This window comes from Ursus arctos, chromosome X (genome assembly GCF_023065955.2).
Source record: "Ursus arctos isolate Adak ecotype North America chromosome X, UrsArc2.0, whole genome shotgun sequence".
NCBI lineage: Eukaryota > Metazoa > Chordata > Mammalia > Carnivora > Ursidae > Ursus > Ursus arctos.
This window is the reverse complement of record NC_079873.1, coordinates 11,493,440-11,503,809: the sequence shown is the minus strand read 5'-3', so window position 1 is coordinate 11,503,809 and position 10,370 is coordinate 11,493,440. Positions and strand designations below refer to the sequence as shown.

The window sequence follows — 10,370 nt, the reverse complement described above, 5'->3', positions numbered from 1 at the left end:
GTTCTTTCTGATAGCTGAGTAATATTCCATTGTATATATGGACCACAACTTCTTAATCCAGTCATCTGTTGCAGGGCATCTCGGCTCCTTCCACGATTTAGCTATTGTGGACATTGCTGCTATGAACATTGGGGTGCATATGGCCCTTCTCTTCACTACGTCTGTATCTTTGGGGTAAACACCCAGTAGCACAATGGCTGGATCATAGGGTAGCTCAATTTTTAACTTTTTAAGGGACCTCCACACTGTTTTCCAGAGTGGCTGTACCAACTTGCATTCCCACCAACAATGTAGGAGGGATCCCCTTTCTCCACATCCTCTCCAACAATTGTTGTTTCTTGCCTTGTCTATTTTTGCCATTTTAACTGGCGTAAGGTGGTATCTCAGTGTGGTTTTGATTTGAATTTCCTTGATGGCTAATGATTTTGAACATTTTTTCATGTGTCTGTTAGCCATTTGTATGTCTTCATTGGAAAAGTGTCTGTTCATATCTTCTGCCCATTTTTTGATTTATTTGTTTCTCGTGTATTGAGTTTGAGAAGTTCTTTGTAGATCTTGGATACCAGTCCTTTATCTGTAGTGTCATTTGCAAATATCTTCTCCCATTCCGTGGGCTGCCTCTTAGTTTTTCTGACTGTTTCCTTGGCTGTGCAGAAGCTTTTTATCTTGATGGAGTCCCACAAGTTCATTTTTTCTTTTGTTTCTCTTGCCTTTGGGGATGTATCATGAAAAAGGTTGCTTTGGCCGATGTCGTAGAGGTTGCTGCCTATGTTCTCCTCTAGAATTTTGTTGGATTCCTGTCTCACATCGAGGTCTTTCATCCATTTGGAGTTTATTTTTGTGTATGGTGTGAGAGAGTGGTCAAGTTTCATTCTTTTGCATGTAGCTGTCCAATTTTCCCAGCACCATTTATTGAAGAGACTGTCTTTTTCCCAGGATGTTTTTTCCTGCTTTATCAAATATTAGTTGCCCAAAGAGCTGAGGGTCCATTTCTGGGCTCTCTATTCTGTTCCATTGGTCTATGTGTCTGTTTTTGTGCCAGTACCATGCTGTCTTTGTGATCACAGCTTTGTAGTACAGCTCAAAATCCGGCATTGTGATGCCCCCAGCTTTGTTTTTCCTTTTCAACAGTTCCTTGGAGATTCGGGGTCTTTTCTGGTTCCATACAAATTTAAGGACTATTTGTTCCAGTTCTTTGAAAAACGTTCTCGGTATTTTGATCGGGATAGCATTGAAAGTGTAGATTGCTCTGCGTAGCATGGACATTTTAACTATGTTAATTCTTCCGATCCATGAGCATGGAATATCTTTCCATCTTTTTATGTCTTCCTCAATGTCCTTTAAGAGTGATTTATAGTTTCTAGAATAAAGGTCCTTTACGTCTCTGGTTAAGTTAATTCCAAGGTAGCGTATGGTTTTTGGTGCTATTGTAAATGGGATGGATTCCCTGATTTCTCTTTCTTCGTTCTCGTTATTCGTGTACAGAAATGCAACTGATTTCTGAGCATTGATTTTGTATCCCGCCACGTTACTGAATTGCTGTATAACTTCTAATAGTTTGGGAGTGGCTTCTTTTGGGTTTCCCATATAGAGTATCATGTCATCTGCGAAGAGAGACATTTTGACTTCTTCTTTGCCGATTTGAATACCTTTGATCCCTTTTTGTTGTCTGATTGCTGTTGCAAGGACTTCTAGTACTATGTTGAATAATAGTGGCGAGAGTGGGCATCCTTGTCGTGTTCCTGATCTTAAGGGAAAGGCTTCCAGCTTTTCCCCATTGAGAATAATATTTGCTGTAGGCTTTTCATAGATGGCTTTTATGAGATTGAGAAATGTACCTTCTATTCCTACACTCTGAAGGGTTTTAATCAGGAAAGGATGCTGTATTTTGTCAAATGCTTTTTCTGCATCAATTGAGAGGATCATATGGTTCTTGAGTCTTTTCTTGTTGATATGATGTATCACGCTGATTGATTTGCGAATATTGAACCACGCTTGCATCCCAGGTATGAATCCCACTTGATCGTGGTGGATAATCCTTTTAATGAACTGTTGGATTCTATTAGCAAGTATCTTGTTGAGGATTTTGGCGTCCATATTCATTAGGGAAATCGGTCTGTAATTCTCCTTTTTGAGGGGATCTTTGCCTGGTTTGGGGATCAAGGTAATATTGGCCTCATAGAATGAGTTTGGTAGCTTTCCTTCTTTTTTTTTTTTTTTTAAGAATTTATTTATTTATTTGACAGAGATAGAGACAGCCAGCGAGAGAGGGAACACAAGCAGGGGGAGTGGGAGAGGAAGAAGCAGGCTCATAGCAGAGGAGCCTGATGTGGGACTCGATCCCATAACGCCGGGATCACGCCCTGAGCCGAAGGCAGATGCTTAACCGCTGTGCCACCCAGGCGCCCCGTTAGCTTTCCTTCTGTTTCTATTTTTTGAAATAGCTTTAGGAGAATAGGTATTATTTCTTCTTTGAATGTTTGCTAGAATTCCCCAGGAAAACTGTCCGGGCCTGGAGTTTTGTTATTTGGAAGGTTGTTTATCACTGACTCAATTTCTTCATAATTAATTGGCCTGTTTAAGAAATCAATTTCTTCCTGTTTCAATCTTGGTAGTTTATAGGTTTCCAGGAAGGATTCCATCTCTTCCAGATTGCTTAGTTTATTGGCATATAGCTGTTGATAAAAATTTCTAATAATCCTTCCAATTTCAATGGTGTTCGTCGTGACCTCTCCTTTTTCATTCATAATTTTAATAATCTGGGTCCTTTCTCTTTTCTTTTGGATAAGTCTTGCCAGTGGTCTGTCAATTTTATTGATTCTCTCCAAGAACCAGCTTCTAGTCCTGTTGATCTGCTCTACTGTACTTCTGGTTTCTGCTTGATTGATTTCAGCTTTAATTTTGGTCAACAGCTTCCTCGTGCGTGGATTAGGCCTGTCCCTCTGTTGCTGTTCCAGCTTCTTGAGGTGAGAATATAAAAACTGCATTTTAGATTTTTCTATTCTTTTGAGTGAGGCTTGGATGGCTATGTATTTCCCCCTTAGGACTGCCTTTGCAGTATCCCATAGGTTTTGGACTGTTGTATTTTCATTCTCATTGGTCTCCATAAATTGTTTAATTTGATTTTTGATTTCCTGGTTTATCGAGTCATTCCTGAGCAGGATGGTTCTTAGTCTCCAAGTGTTTGAGTTTCTTCCAAATTTTTCCTTGTGGTTGAGTCCCAATTTCAGAGCGTTGTGGTCTGAGAATATGCAGGGGATAATTTCAATCTTTTGGTATCGGCTGAGACCTGTTTTGTGTCCCAGAACATGGTCTATTCTTGAAAATGTTCCATGGGCATTAGAATAGAATGAGTATTCTTTGGTTCTGGGGTGTAGTATTCTATATATATCTAAGAGGTCCAACTCGTCGAGTATGGCATTCAAAGCCTTTGATTCTTTGCTTAGTTTTTGCCAGGGTGTTCTGTCTATTTCTGAGAGTGGAGTGTTGAGGTCCCCTACTATTAATGTATTTTTATCTATATGTCTCTTTATTCTGGTTAAGAGTTGTCTTGTGTATCTTGCTGCTCCCCTGTTGGGGGCATATATATTTATAATTGTCATATCCACTTGTTGAATACTTCCTTTAAGAATAATATAGTGCCCTTCTGCATCTCTAACTATAGTCTGTAGTTTAAAATCCAGTTTATCTGATATGAGAATTGCTACCCCAGCTTTCTTTTGAGGTCCATTTGCGTGAAAGATGGTACTCCATCCCCTTACTCTCAGTCTGAATGCATCTTTGGGTTCGAAATGAGTCTCTTGTAGACAGCAAATGGATGGGTCATTTCTTTTTATCCAATCTGCAACCCTGTGGCGTTTAAAGCAAGAATTTAAACCATTCAAGTTAAGACTGAGTACTGAGAGATATGCTTTTAATTCTGCCATGTTGTCAGTAAAGTCTTTGTTTGTATTGGCTGTGACTTTCTGTTTTGTATCACTCTTGGGGCCTTTTTACTTTTATAGAACCCCCCGTAATACCTCCTGTAGGGCTGGTTTCGTGGTTACGAAATTGGCTAGTGACTGTCGATTCTGAAATGTCTTTATTTCTCCATCAATTCTGAATGACAGCCTTGCTGGATAAAGGATCCTTGGCTGCATGTTTTTCTCTGAAAGAGCTTTAAAAATGCCCCCCCAACCCTTTCTCTCATTCCAGGTCTGTGTAGACAGGTCTGACGTAATTCTGATGCCTTTGCCTTGGTACGTGAGAAATTTCTTTGCCCTGGCCGCTTTCAATACTGTATCCTTGCATCTAATATTTGCGAATTGCACTATGACGTGACGTGGTGTAGGTCTGTCATGGTTGAGCTTGGGAGGGGTCCTCTCTGCCTCTTGGACACGAATTTTTGTTTCCCTTGCTAGATTAGGGAAGTTTTCAGCTACAATTTGTTCAAATATCTCTTCTAGACCTCTGTTTTTCTCCACCCCCTCGGGGATGCCGATGATTTTAACATTGGATCGTTTCGTTGAGTCAGTAATCTCCCGTAGCCAACATTCGTGGGTGTGGATTTTTTTAAGACCATCTTATATTTTTATTTTTTCCTCTATTAACCCATCCTCCAATTCACTAACTCTTTCCTCTGCTTCGGTGACCCTGGCCATCAGAGCCTCTAGTTTTGCCTGCATTTGGCTCATAGAATTTTTAATTTCTGTCAAGTTCGCTCTCATTTCCGCCCTTAGGGATTCTATATTCTCAGTAACATTTTCCTGAATACTTTTTTCAAGTCTACTCATTATCTTGACCATTGTTACTCTGAATTCCATTTCTGATAATTTGGTTACATCCATATCCGTTACTTCTGTGGCAGAGGCCACTGACTCACTGTCTTTTCTTTGCTGGGGGGGGGGGCTTCTCCTTCTTGTCATTCTAATGAGGGGAGGTTGCGGGGTTGTCCAGAGCCCAAATTATTGACTGGGTCCCAGGCCGTGCCCCTTGTTTTATAGGGATCTTAGAGATGTGGGCTTCTTCTTTAAAGATTTTATTTATTTACTTAGAGAGGGAGACAGACAGCAAGAACGGAACAGAAGCAGGGGAGTGGGAGAGGAAGACGCAGGCTCCCAGCGGAGGAGCCCGATGAGGGACTCCTTTCCGGAACGCTGGGATCACGCCCTAAGCCGGAGACAGGTGCTCAATGACTGCGCCACCCAGGCACCTCGGGTTGTGGGCTTCTTGATTTTTCAGCCTGCCTTCTGGGGGAGGGGCCTGCCGCGCCGATACTCAGGCAACCCTGTTTGGTTAGAGTCTCCGTGTCCCCTGCGAGGGAGGATGGGGATGGGCACTCCCTGAGCCGGTGTTTCCAGGCTTTTGTTCTCTGGCGGCTTTCCCTGGCAGCCGGCTATGCCTCTTCTGAGAGTCAGAGCAGCAGAGGCTGCATTGTCTCAGAACAGAGGGATTGCGGCCCGTTCTCCACTGATGTTCTGGCCACTTTAACTCTATTACTGTTGGTGCTGCTCAACCCTGCAGCGTCCCGGGATGTGCGCCCCACACCCGGCGTCTCTGTCCTTTGTGTTTCTAATGCCGCCAGCCACCGGCCGCCCCGTCTCTGTCCTTTGTGTTTCTAATGCCGCCAGCCACCGGCCGCCCCGCACGCTCCCGGGTCTCCCGGTCTCAGTCTATGCCTGGTGAGCACACCTCGATTCCGGAGTTTCAGGAGAAGCCTGGTGGCGCGCGCACCCGGTTCAGGGTCTCAGTCTGCTGTTTCGCGGGTGCCGACCGCGAGTCCGCCCGCTCCCCCGTGCAGGTGGCCCGCCAGCTGCCAGCCGCCCCGCGCGCGCTCCGGGAGTTCCCGGTCTCAGTCTGGATCCCGTGAGCACACCGGGATTCCGGTGTTCCGGGAGATGCCTGGTGGCGCGCGCGTTCACGGCTCACCGGTCTCAGTCCGCTCTCTCGCGGGTGCCCTCTGTGAGTCCGCCCGCTCCCCCGTGCAGGTGGCTGCCGCTTCCCGGAGCCCAAACGCGGCGGCTCCCTCCCCCTTCCGTTTATCTTCCGATATCTGTGCACGGTTTACAGCTCCCCTCTTCGTACCTCAATACTCAGCGCTGGAGATGTTCATTTGTAGAGATCCAGATGCATCATCCTGCGTCTCAGGCTGATTCCGTGGTTATTTAGGCTGGTCTGGTACCTATCCAGCTCGACTCAGGGGACCGGCTGAAAAAGGGGTCCCCTACTCCTCCGCCATCTTAACTGATGTTAAAAATTTTTAAAGTATGAAGTAGCAAAATAGAAGAATGATGACCGTTTTGAGATTGCTAGAAGAAAATTAAGTGGAACAAAAAAACCAGTATAACAGCACAACAGCAGGCAAGCAAGTAAAAAGAAGAAATGAGGGCAAGTCATGGTAAAGAGAACAAATAAGATGGCAGGAATCAAGCCAAGAATATTAACAGTTGCATTAAGTGTAGATAGGTTAAATACGCTGTTTTTAGAAAAGGAAAAAGAAAAACACATTGGTTGAACAATTAAAAAAATCTAGCAATATGCTGTTTACAAGAAATAGCCTTAAGGTGAAATAACATCGAAAAATGAAAAAGTAAAGGTTAGAAAAGATACATCATCAAATGCTAAAGTGAAAAAAAAGGGCAGAATTTTGAAATAGGTAAAGAAAAAACAGATAAAAACACAGAAGAATAGATAACTTGCCAAACATATTGGTAGAATTTAATACAACTTCCCAGAAACCAATATCCACAACTCAAAAGCATTGGTATGTAGAGCTTTTCATTGCACATTTATGAAGTTTAACTTGATATATTTTCATAAGCAACAGATTGACGATAACATTCTTTCCAAACATGTATGGCAACCGGTTGTCCAGAGCAGAAATCACAGGCCATGTTTTCTGATCACTGTGCAATAAAATTAGAAATTAATGACAAAATAAAAGCCAAAATACCCCAAATTACTTCTTCAGTGAAGAGGAAATGAAAGTAAATTATAAGGTTAATCAAGATCAATGACAGTCTTACAAAAAACAAAACACGGCGAGCTGGGGCTGCCCAGCTTGCTGGCGCTGCCCACGGTGCTGGCCCCGACCCCTGTCTGTACCGTGTGGCCAGGTTCCCGGTGCAGATATCTCCGAGCCTGCTGCACCTCTCCCCACAGAACTTCCACATCAGCTACAGCCCCTCGCCCGCCGCTACCCTGCCTGCTCCCTCCTGCAAGAAGGGGTTTAAGGAGTGCGTTTCTTGTGATCAGCACCGGGTGATGTACGGAAGTGCTGAATCACTACGTTGTACCCCTGAAACTAACACAACACTGTATGTTAACTAACTGGACTCAAAAAGAGGCATTTCAGCGGTATCATGACTATAGTTTTGGTCTCTGCAAGTGGGACCGTGGCCCTGCTTAACTTAATACTGCAGTTGAGTTACAGCAACTTTTTTTTTAAAGATTTATTTATTTATTTATTCGACAGAGATAGAGACAGCCAGCGAGAGAGGGAACACAAGCAGGGGGAGTGGGAGAGGAAGAAGCAGGCACATAGCGGAGGAGCTTGATGTGGGGCTCGATCCCACAACGGCGGAATCACGCCGTGAGCCGAAGGCAGACGCTTAACCGCTATGCCACCCAGGCGCCCCGAGTTACAGCAACTTCTAGTCTCAGTTGTCCTTGACTCAGCATGTGATGTTTTCCCCAATATCTCTGTGGATGGATCCTATACTTGTGAGGGGACCAGTGGCTTTGCTCAAGGCCATCAGAGTGTGGGGAGTATTACGAGGATGCCATGGCTTTTCCTAAGTTTAATGTTCTGCCCTGGCACATGGTTGATGACCAGTCTTCCCCTTATCAGAGCATCGCTTTTCCCAAGTCAAGCAACAAAGGAAGCTATTCTTTGTCTCATGTTTGTACCCCAAATGATGTCCGTATGGTGATCTCCTATGCCCCCTTCAAGGGATTCAATTCACACCAGAATTTGATAGCCCTAGACATACACAGTCTTGAAGAGAAGTTCAGAAAACCTTTGTGACTCCCTGTTACGATGGACCTAAGCAGTCCGGGACCTTTGGAACTATAAACCCTATTCTGAATTCAACTTACGGCTTCCTATCTGAATGTTTCAAAGAAATTAGTACAGTGTTTCCAAATCATGTCATTCACTTGGGAGGAGATGAAGTAGAATTTAAATGTGGGGAATCCAAGCCAGAAATCCCATTATTTCATGAAGCAGAAAGGCTTTGGTGAAGAGTTTAGAAGACTAGAATCTTTCTACATTCAAAAGCTTTTGGGTTTTGTTTCAACCACCAACAGGGATCCATAGTCCGGCAAGAGGTTCTTGATGATCGTGGGAAGCTTTGGCCAGGCACTTCAGCTCAGGTGTGGAAGGATCAAATGTCTGGTGAGGAACACGGCGGAATCACAACAGCTGGCTTCCCCGTGGTCCTTTTTGCTCCTTGGTACTTAGATTTGATTAGTTATGGACAAGACTGGAGAAATTCCTATAATGTGGACCCTCTTGATTTTGATGGTTCTCAAGAACAGAAAAACCTCGTCATTGGTGGAGAAGCTTGTCTATGGGGAGAATTTGTGGATGCAACTTCCCTCACTCCGAGGTTACGGCCTTGGGCAAGTGCCATTGGTGAGAGACGCTGGAGTCACGGGGACATCAAAGATAGAGAGGATGCCTAGACCAGACCAACATTTCACTGCTGCAGGATGGTCAGACGCAGAGAATCTGCAGAGCCTTTTTTAACTGGATAATGTAACCGTGAGTACAAAATATAATAACGAGCCCAAATAAAGAAGAAAATAGGAGGAGACAAAGCCCACAGCAATCTGTACTTCAATCAGCTTGATTTTGGAAAGCATAGAAATTAAGATTTCATATACTGTTTTTGAATAAAATGTATGTATTTAATGATTGAAAAAAAACCACATGGAATACAGCCAAAAAAGTGCTTAAAGAAAAGTAGACAGTTATAAGTACATTTCCTAGAGAAGCAGAGAAAATGAAATTAGCAGTGAAATCTAAAACCCAATAAAAGAACAACAGAAAAACCTTTTAAAAAGTAGAAATAAATATAAAGGCAAAGCAGATGTTAATGGTATTTTTCTAAAAATTATAATTAATATAACACCAACCTGATTCTTTTAAGAGATCTCCCAAATAGTCTATCCTTTAACAAGTGTGATGTCAAGAAAAATAAAACATAAATAGAAAATTTTATACTCTGATGCCATTTTTTTGAGTAATTTTTCCTAAACCTCACAAAAGCTCATGTAGCTTTCATGCTTTGTAAAATATTGCAGAGCATTAACAATCTGAAAAGCTCCCAAGCTCACTTTTTGATGCTACTATCACACGGACAGAAAAATCAGAAAACTACCCCGCCGCCCCAGCATTGGGCCAACCTCGCCTTTGAGCTTGTATGCAAAATCCTAAGTAAATTCAACATTTTATTTTTTTTTAAAGATTTTATTTATTTATTTGACAGAGACAGCCAGCGAGAGAGGGAACACAAGCAGGGGGAGTGGGAGAGGAAGAAGCAGGCTTCCTGCAGGAAGCCTGATGCGGGGCTGGATCCCAGGACTCTGAGATCACGCCCTGAACTGAAGGCAGACACTTAACAACTGAGCCACCCAGGCACCCCTAAATTCACATTTTAAATCTGGCAGTGTATTAAGCCAGTATTACATAATGATTAAGTAGGGTTTATCCTCACAAGGAATGCACGGATGGTTTAGAATTTGGTCATTTATATGTTATTTATGATGGCAAGAGATTAAGGGAGTCGAACTCAGTAATCGTGCATGCTAAAAAAAACACTTGATAATTAAATTTAAGACTGATTTCTCCTGCACTTAATAGAGAAATGTAAGATGCATTTTTATTACATCCAGGAAGAATGAAAAATGTCCATTTTCACCACTGTACTGCCCAAGCAGGAAGACAGGGAGAAGATACAAGAGGCATAAATATTGGAAAGAAGAGAGAAAAGTGTCTTTGCTTGAAGATACTACTGATTATCTGCTTTGAAAATCTAAAAGATTTCTCTGAAAAATGATTAAAACCATGAATAATGTTCTATCATTAAGGAAATAGAAAATAAAAATATAAACATTAATAGCCTTCTTCTTCTAGCAATAACCTATTTGAAAATGGAACTAAAAATATTACATTCACTGTACATTCAATAACCATAGCAAGTACGTTAAAAAAAAATAAAACCAGGACTAAGCTTAATACAATTTGTAAGATTTAGTTGAGGAAATTAAAAAAGAACTATTTACTGAAGGATATTAAATAATACCTGAAAAATGTAGTTATGTCATGTTTCTGAATGACAAAATTCAATGTTGTAAAAACGTAAGCTTTTGTCAAATTCATGCATAAG

The 10,370-nt window shown here is 42.3% G+C and overlaps 1 pseudogene; it reads left to right on the top strand.

Annotated features, from left to right (window-relative positions):
- The first annotated feature begins 1,213 nt into the window (after positions 1-1,213).
- LOC130543364 (beta-hexosaminidase subunit beta-like) lies at positions 1,214-9,014 on the top strand (annotated as a pseudogene).
- Positions 9,015-10,370: the final 1,356 nt, after the last annotated feature.